We start from the raw sequence: 8,658 nt of genomic DNA on the forward strand, positions 1-8,658 counted from the left end.
TTCTGACCTTTTAGTCCCATACGCACCAGCACGTACCTTGAGATCCTCGGGCAGAGGTCTGTTGTCTGTTCCAGAGTCTCGACTGAAAACTAAAGGGGACAGAGCGTTTGCTGTCAGGGCCCCGAGGCTCTGGAACAGCCTGCCCGAGGAAATCAGGTCAGCTGAGTCAGTGAACTCTTTTAAGTCCCTTCTTAAAACATACTTTTATAGGAGAGCCTTTCCCGATCTTATTTGACTTTATTTTATCCCTTTTATTTTATTGTATTTTACTAATTTTATATTAATTTTTCATGCTCTTATCTTGTTTTTTTGTATTATTCTTTACACTTGTTAAAGCACTTTGTAACTTGTTTTTGAAAAGTGCTCTACAAATAAGGATTATTATTATTATATTATTATGACCCGCCCTTCTCTGCTTCTGATTGGCTAGTAGTCCTTACCTGGGAACTGTGCATGTGCAACTCCCAACAAAGATTTTGTACAAGTAAGATGCATCACTCTGTAGCTCAAGAGCGGAGTGTACAACACACAGGGTGAAAAGAGGAGCTTCAGCAATGTGCAGTATGAGAAAAATATGGTGTTTTTTGAAAATTAAACCAGGTAAACCTGTTCTGGTACAACCCCTAATTAAGATTTTGAACCTGAAAATGAGCATAATACCACCTCTTTAAAGCAAAGACGGTAGCATCTTGCCTTGTTCAGCTCTTTTGAAGGGTTGGGTTTCCCCAGGAGATACTCACTGACCAAGTCAACAAGTTTATGTCTAAGCTGCTGAATGATGTGTATCAGTTGCTGGGAATCAGAGGTTTGAGAACTACACCTTACCATCCACAAACTGATGGGTTGACTGAACAGTTTAATCAGACACTCAAACAGATGCTCTGTAAGTTTGTTGATGACACTGGCTCTGATTGGGACTGGTGGTTGCCTTACCTTCTGTTTGCCTCCAGAGAATTGCCACAAGCTTTCACTGGGTTTTCACCATTCGAGCTGCTATTTGGTCATGAGGTGAGGGGGCCTTTAACCCTCCTGAAAGAAATGTGGGAGGGACCCTCAAGTGGGAAAGAACTCCTTAATGCTGTTTCTTGTGTTCTTCAAATGAGAGAGCAACTGGAAAAAATGACTGCGCTGGCACAGGAGCACATGGCAGCTGCCCAGTTCAAGCAGAAGGCTTGGTATGACAGGTTATATATTATTTATATAGTTGATTTCATTAATACTATTGTTGATTTTCTTGTTATTGCCGGTACATCTCAAATATGAAAAGCTTAAATAATTAGTTAGCACAATAATGTCACTTAATATCGGTCACAGCTGACATATTCAGGCAGAATATGACAACGTTTTGTGAGCTTCGGTCTGTGAAAATCAGACGAATACACCTGGAAACATGTAAGTTCGAACTATGTTGGTTCAGACTAAGTTAGTTCAAACCACGGTGGAACCAACAAGGTATGACATTTTTGGGAAGTCGTTGTACTTCAGATGTTAGTTTAATGATGCATCGTACAGTATACTGGTATACAGTACTATGAGCTGGATACCATATTGTGCCAGACAGATTTTACTTACCAGGCCAGACAGGGGGTCAGACATGGGGATCGGGGGGCACAAACAGACAGCACAGAGAAAGGACAACACATGCAAGAGAAGGGGGATGGAGGGTGGGAACAACAGGGAATAGGAAATTATTTTACACTTTTAAAGCGCTACTAAATCCTCCTACACCTCCACCACCCACAAACTTGTCTGCTCATACCTTTGCTGCCTTCTTCACAGGCAAAGAGGCAGCTATAACTAGCCAATTTTCTAAAACACTCAAACTCAACCATTGTCCTACTACATCTTTTCCTCTGCCCTCCCAGGTCAATGGTTCTTCACTCTCCTCATTTACTCTTCTCACAGAGAGCAAAGTATCAGAACTCCTGACCCATAGCCGTCCCACTACATGCCCACTGGAACCGATTCCTACGAATCTCCTCCAAGCCATATCTCCTACCGTGGTCCTGGCAATCACTCATGTGATAAATACTTCTCTGGTATTAGGAACCTTCCCAACCACTTTCAAAAGGGTTCGGGTTACACCCTTGCTCAAAAAGCCCTCACATGACCCAACTCAAGTAGAGAACTATTGACCAGTGTCTCTTCTACCATTTTTATCCAAAACTATTGAACGGGCAGTCTTCAAACAGGTGTCAGAATTCCTCTCACGGAATGACCTCCTAGATCCATATCAGTCTGGTTTTAAGAGTGCCCACCCTACTGAAATGGCTCTGTTGTCTGTAACACAAGCCCTAAGGTCAGCTAAAGCTGCAGCCCAATCCTCGGTTCTTATCCTGCTTGACCTATCAGCTGCCTTTGACACAGTCAACCACAGGATCCTGCTATCCACTCTCTCAGCAATGGGCATCTCGAGTAAAGCACTCCTGTTGTTCGAATCCTACCTCTCGGATTGTTCCTACGATGTTTTCTGGCAAGGACAATTATCCTCCTCCCACTGCCTCTCCACAGGGGTGCCCCAAGGCTCAGTGCTAGGGCCCCTTCTCTTCTCAGTTTACACCACCTGACTGGGGCGGATCATTCGCTCGCACGGCTTCTCTTACCACTGCTACACAGACGATACGTAACTCTACCTATCATTCCTGCCAGATGATCCCACCGTCTCGGTGCGGATCACGGACTGTCTCTCAGACATATCTGCCTGGATGAAGGCTTGCCTCCTTCAACTAAACCTCTCTAAGACTGAACTCTTGGTCATTCCAGCCAAGCAATCTATCCACCATAACATCAAACTACAAATTGACTCCTCAACCATCACTCCAACCAGGGTGGTGAGACACTTGGGTGTCATGATTGATGACCAGCTGTCCTTTTCAGACCATGTTGCTGCTGTTTTTCGGTCGTGCTGCTTTGCTCTATAAAACATAAGGAAAATCAGGCCCTACCTCACTCAGTACACCACCCAGCTTCTGGTACAGGCCATGGTTATCTCTCGCCTCAACTATTGCAATGCCCTCCTAGTGGGTCTTCCAGCTTGTGCGGTGAAATGGTTCAGAACGCAGCAGCGCGTCTGGTTTTTGATCAGCCCAAAAGCACGCATGTCACTTCATTACTCAGTGACCTCCACTGGCTTCCCGTGGCCTCCAGAATCAAATTCAAGTTACTAATGCTTGCATACAGAGTGACTACTGGGTCTGCACCCATCTACCTAAACTCCATAATACAAACTTACGTTCCTTATCGGAGATCGTTCGAGCCATTTCGAACGGCACTCGATGCCTTGCTGTCCTGTTAGACACCTTCTGAGACAGCAGTTTAGCCCGTTTCAAACACAGCCTACATCTCTTAAATCTCTTTTTCAGAGCACCTAACTGTTTAATATGTATTGGTATATAAAGACAGTTTCAACAAATATGACAAAAAGTGTTAGAAACAGCTTGCCTACCCTGCCTTTAATGCATCAATTATTATATTCCTATCATATAATTTGTACTTTGAAATTAGTTATGCTGCTATAGCCTCTCTCCTCTTCTTTCTCTCCCTCTGTATGCAACCTCATCCCATTATTGCATGTTACTAACACAACTTCTCCCCTTTCCGGTCGTCTTGTGCTTTCTCGTCCCTCTCCTCTCTCTCCAATCACTTCCTGCAGGTTTTCTGGCTCTGGAGCTGTGGAGTCTGGATCTGTGGTTGCGGGTCACCTGCTGCCCCCGTGTTCCTGCTCGACACCCTCTGCTACAACTATTGTTACTAGTCCTATTGTTATTATTAATATTGTTAATATAATCATTAACATTACGATTATTACCATTAACACTACTATAAATATCTGTACCATTTCTCATTTAGTCTATAGCAACATCAAAATAACATTGAATTGAAATGGTCAAACCATATTATGAGTATTTTTATTTATATTAATAGATTTTGTACTTTTAGTAAAATTTTGAATGAAAGACTTTTACTTACCTGTGATATTAGTACTTTTACTTCAACAATGGATCTAAGTACTTTTTTATCTCTGTATTCAGTTCAACTTTATTTATATAGCATCAGTTCATAACAAATGTTATGTCATTGCACTTTTCACGTAGAGCAGCTTTAGACTTTGTAATATAAAGAGACCCAGCAATTCCTTTATCACTGTTGTTTTATAATCATTGTGTATTGCTCATCAAAGTTAATCGACGAATGGGTTAAATGCAACTGGATTCTTATTTTAACTATACTAAGATTTCAGAATTAGATAGATTGGTCACATTGTTACCATTGTTACCTAATTCCATACAAGCGCTGAGTAGCTGCATTGAAATAATCAAGTATTGGATGTGCCAGAATTCAGCATTCAGCTTCAATTGGTAATGTTAAAAAACGACAAACCAAGCCAGAAATCTTAGTGGTGTAGTCATGGACTCAGACCTGAAATTCAACAGCCACACAAAGAGTATTACAAAGTCACCCTACTATCACCTTAAACAGGTGGTATTCTGCTCATTTTCAGGTTCAAAATCTTATTTAGGGGTTGTACCAGAACAGGTTTACATGGATTGATTTTCAAAAAACACCATATTTTTCTCATACTGCACATTGCTGCAGCTCCTCTTTTCACCCTGTGTGTTGTACGCTCCACTCTTGAGCTACAGAGTGATGCATCTTACTTTCAAAATCTTTGCTGGGAGTTGCACATGCGCAGTTCCCAGGTAAGGACTACTAGCCAATCAGAAGCAGAGAAGTGCGGGTCATAAGAAACAAGGTAGTGTGATCCAAATCAAAGCCGCTTCAGACTGCGACCGTAACCTAGCAGATGGTATAAGTTACTCTCAAGTCCACAACTACACAACATCATTGTTCCACATCTTACCAGCAGGACTAAACGTTGAACTGTTGCCGGTGTTCTGACGATCTATGCTGCCTTGCTGAAAAATGCTACCATAGCGCAAATCGATAGACTGGACTCTACTCGGCCCTGCTCCGTTTTCCATTGCAGATAGTACCCAGAGATAGTACGTAGCTTGTCGTCATAGCGACGCCACACACAACTGCCGCGACGTAATGTTCAATGCGACACACACACCAGCGATCTACACAGCTTTCTCTTTTTTAAGTTAAAACGTTTCAACATTCCTCAGAATGTAAAGACAGATAAGCGGTATGAAAACCTTCCAGCTGTGTTTTCCTCTGCCGAGCAGAGGGCTCTGTGAGCGGGCGGCTGGCCGGCCTCACACGCTCCTCCCGCGGGTTGGTGCAGGCTTCCCCCGCAGCCACTTGCGGAGCTCCTCAACTCCGAAAATATTCAAGCACATTTTTGTTCAGCCATCACTTCTCGTAAAACTGTCAATATTTGAAATCTACACAGCTGATTTCTCACCTCAAAACTTCTCAGAAGTGGATTTAGTGATGAAATTCTATATGAAACGATGATGATGCAGTGAATAGTGAATATTCTCTCTGACCAATCAGCAGTCTGTCGTGTTTTCACGTTACAATTTAGTTTCCCTCAGCTCGCTTGGAACCTCGACGGAGATGAGGTGATAAGAAAAAAAGTACCTGGAAGCAGGTACAGGTACAACATTTCTACAATGGAAAACCAAACAAAGGCTAGTCGAGCCAAAGGACCTCCGCTCAGACTAGCTTGGTTTGAGGGCGTGTCTGACCCCGCTAGACGCTTGGCAAGCTTTATGATGCGTTTTCATTGTAATGTCACAAGTAAAGGAAGTAAAGGACCAGACTACAAACGAGCTGTTTTCAAGCGGTTCAGAGCAGAGCTTTCTGTGGGAGATGGGAACTCCCTTTGGGCTGGACTTTGGGCTTTTTCACTTTGCAAACCTGTTACATGCACAAAAAAGATGTATAACTCAATAAAGGAGAGGGGAAAAGCCAAAAAGCATAATACCACCTCTTTAAGAATATAGCAAGAATTAAAGGATTTGTCACAGCCGAATCTGGTAAAAAAAAAAAAAAACTTGTCCATGCATTTATCGTTTGTTAACTCAACTACTGTGATGGTGTCTTTTCAGGTCTCCCTAAACCAAACTTAAGACTTTTGATTAATATCTTACATGCACTGTATCTTTTACTACTTTTATACTTTCTATTTAACTCAAAATTTTATTGTATTTAAATGGCTCTTTATATTGACCTATGTTGCTTTTATGTTTTTAAAAAGCACTACATAACTTTCAGTTGAAATGCATTACATAAACATACTTACCTTGCCTTTTAGACTGTTAGTAACTCTAGAAAGAATAAATATATTAGCTACCTACATTGTAACTGAATTTAGACAATGTTATTCCATCCCTCCATCCATCCATCCATCATCAACCGCTTATCTTGCGTACAGGGTCGCGAGGGGCTGAAGCCAATCCCAGCTGACATTGGGCGAAAGGCAGGGTACACCCTGGACAGGACGCCAGTCCATCGCAGGGCTAGACAATGTTATTTATGTATTTATTTATTATTTGGCTTTGCACACAGAAGTAAACTTTCTGCTTGACCTCATTATGTATTTGTTTTGGTCTTTGTCAGTCCTGGACCCTGTTTCAGAAAGCAGGTTTAACAAACTCTCAGCTTAAACCTGAGCTCTGAGTTTACTGAGCCTGAGATGTGAAACTCCGAGTTTTCAGTTTCCAGAACAGCTGAACTCTTGAGTATGTTGAACCTGATGGACACGCGTGCGTGGGGATAAAAAAAAGACATCATCAATGGAGCTCCAATATTATAATTCACCATGGCAACGGGTAAATAGGCTAAAGAGCAGAGCTTACATTTTAATTGGGTGAAGCTAGAAGTAGGTGTCAATGCGACTATGACATTTCTCAAAAAAAAAAAAATAACAGGAGTGGAGGTACTTTACAAATTAAATTTCATTCAGCTTAGTCCGCTCATTCAGCGTAACAGTCTCAAATGTCCTTAATGAGGGGCCCCCTCCTCCAGTAAATTGGAGCAGTAAACACTTAATTCTGGAGACATTTTCTGCTTCAATTTACAGTGGAAATGTCTTTTTTTATGTAAAGGGAAACAAAACAAAAAATATAACAGAATATAATGCAGTAATCAGCTGCTTGTTCTTTTTAACTAGTTTCTGTTTTGGACAATGCACGTTTCTTCTATATTAAAATTGCATTGCATGTTTTCTTATTGTACAAATACACCTTTCTCAAAGCATTTTTATTTGTTAGGTAATATTTCTTGATGCAAGCTATTTTCAGAACATTTTTAACAAATGCTTTCAAAAAGTGATGGGAACAAAATCAACCATTTCAAAATGTGGTAGGGACATGTCCCTGGCGTCCCCAGTGTAAATGACACCTATGCTTTCACTTACCAGGTAGCGTTACGATAGCATCAGCCTCATCTGGCTCATTTTCTGTACCGCTTAGTTTCTGTAACTTTAAGGTCATCATCTGCTGGAGCTGCAGTGTTGAGTTTGCTTTTGTTTCATATCTGCTTCTGTGTCTGCTGTGGAATCCTTCAGGTTTCTGGGATCCACTATATCGCAGGACCTGAAGTGGGAGCCCAACACTGACACCATCATCAAGAAGGCCCAGCAGAGGATGTACTTCCTGCGTCACTTACATACATTTCCAGAATCAGGAAACGGGCAGGAAACATCACTGCAGATCCATCTCACCCCGGACACAACCTGTTCCAGCTCCTCCCCTCTGGTAGGCGCTACAGAGCACTGTACGCCAAAACCAACAGACACAGAAGCAGTTTCTTCCCACAAGCCATCACTCTGATGAACAGCTGATTTCTGACTCACGGTGTCAGGAACAATTCCTGTGCAATAACCCAGTAACTCTGTCTCTAATCTGCCACCTGTTTACTGGTTTCCACTTATTATCTATTTATTCACCATTCTCTACCATTCTTCTCAGTGCTGTTCATACTATGTCATTGTATATACTGTATACCAATACACCTACCTCAGGTCATAAGGTCATAGGTCTTATTTATTTTTTCCAGCATCCTTTGCACTATACTCCATCACACAGTGTACATGTGTACATGTATGCATGTATGTGTATGTGTACCTGTATATCATATCCACCTTCAGTATGTACATAATGAGAATAGTTTACTCCTTTGCACTCTGATCACTGCACTATTTGTCAATATGTCTATATTGTTTTGTTCATAGTGTGTATATTAGTGTTGTCTGTACTGTAGTTTGTGTCTGATTTTATTTTATTATTGTGTTGGTATTATTGTGTAAGTAAGCACATCGTGAGCAATGAACAATCCTGAGTCAAATTCCTTGTATGTGTACACATCCTTGTATGTCAGCCACAGCTGACTACATTCTTTCATATATTGGAAATCCAGGCTGGATTTCCACAGTTTAGAGTAAACTTTATTTTAGCCATTTGCTGTTTACTTTTGTCAAACTCTTCATACAGTCGTTCATCCTTCATCAATTCACATAAAAACTGCGGAGAAAGCAAAACTTCAGCTTTTCTGTATACTGATAATTCCTGCAGGCATGTGTGGGGAAAACATTGCTTTATATTGTGACTTGATATCAGGGACATTCTGATTTGCATTATTGACATTATTGCCAGATACTGGCAGACATTTTGTTTTACATCTTTACTTTTATTATCCTTTAAAACTAAAATCATCTTGTGTTTAATTTTTTTTACTTTTAATTTTTAA

The sequence above is a fragment of the Micropterus dolomieu genome, linkage group LG21 (assembly GCF_021292245.1).
Source record: "Micropterus dolomieu isolate WLL.071019.BEF.003 ecotype Adirondacks linkage group LG21, ASM2129224v1, whole genome shotgun sequence".
NCBI classification, from domain to species: domain Eukaryota; kingdom Metazoa; phylum Chordata; class Actinopteri; order Centrarchiformes; family Centrarchidae; genus Micropterus; species Micropterus dolomieu.